The sequence below is a fragment of the Elephantulus edwardii genome, unplaced genomic scaffold, assembly GCF_000299155.1.
Source record: "Elephantulus edwardii isolate Elephantulus edwardi_28Jun2011 unplaced genomic scaffold, EleEdw1.0 scaffold00047, whole genome shotgun sequence".
Lineage (NCBI taxonomy): Eukaryota > Metazoa > Chordata > Mammalia > Macroscelidea > Macroscelididae > Elephantulus > Elephantulus edwardii.
The window spans coordinates 12250229-12251529 of NW_006399797.1; positions in this window are offsets into that span (position 1 = coordinate 12250229).

Consider the following 1301-nt stretch of genomic DNA (forward strand, 5'->3'; position numbering starts at 1 on the left):
TACCAAGTCCCTTCAGAAAATATCTTCCATTGTCCAACCCATGATCTGACAGTTTGTATCTTAAGCTTTCTTGGCTTCTGTGATTCCAAAAACGTTGACTGCTGACATTTTTCTTTTGACCAGTGTCTCTTAAGTTTAGTTGTGCTTCTTAGAGAATTATATTAAGAACCATTACAGAAACACTAATGTGACGAATGTGTACCACTTTTGACTAACAATTTACCACATTTCCCCCATGTGGATAAGCATTGTATAGGATCAGGTTTTTTAGAACTGTGTAATATTCCACTGTGAGAATATAACATAATGTCACCTACTAGTGGACATTTATATTGCTTCCAAGCACTTTTATATTATAAACAATACTAGGGTAAATGTTCTTGAATAAAAATCATCCTATTCATGGCTATTGCCTTAAGAAAAATTATTAGAATTAGAAATAGGGCACTTACGGCTTTTGCTAAATAGTATCAAAAGGCCTTTCAAAGTACCACCAGCAGAAAAGAGGTGTTCACTGCCCTGCAGTCTCTCCAATATTATCATTGTTGTTTTAAATCATTGCCCACTTAATTACTGAAAGTTTTCTTTGTAGTTATAATTCATTCCTAGGGAGATAACAAAGCTTCAAATATTTATCTGTCATTTGAATCCTCTACTTTAAGAATTTTAGCTCAAATGCTCTAACTTTGTACTGAAGTACTTTAATAAATTATGTAAGAGTGTTTCTATTTAAAAATTAGCTATAATCTGTTATACACACACACACACACATCTCAACTATATCCAGGTTATTATTCGTTTTCTAATTTAAGTTTATGGCCTATTTAAACAACTTACTGCATCACATACATATTTTTATAAACTACATTTATTTGTAGATTTAGGGTAAGGGATTATGGCTCTCTTGTTGTTGTTAAATGCCATCGAGTCGTAGACAACTCATAGTGACCCTATGAATAAAGGACCTGAACACTTGTATAACTTTCTTTGTTTCTCCAAGTTCATAGGGTTTCTAGAGGCAAGCTATTTTGGAAGTGGATGTCACTTCTGCTTCCAAGCTTATCTTATTTTAATTGGGGAGCTCTACCAAACTTACCTTTTAAAATTTTCCTCATGGACCAAAAATACATTTACTATCACATTTTTTTTTCATTATGTGAGCTAATCTAAAAAAGTGTTGATGATGTATTATTGATTCTGACACAGTCATGAAAGCACAGATTATGCTTCTATTAAAATTTATATCTTATGACAGGTTTGTCAGGTTTAATTTATGACTCATACACATTTCTGGCTCAGTA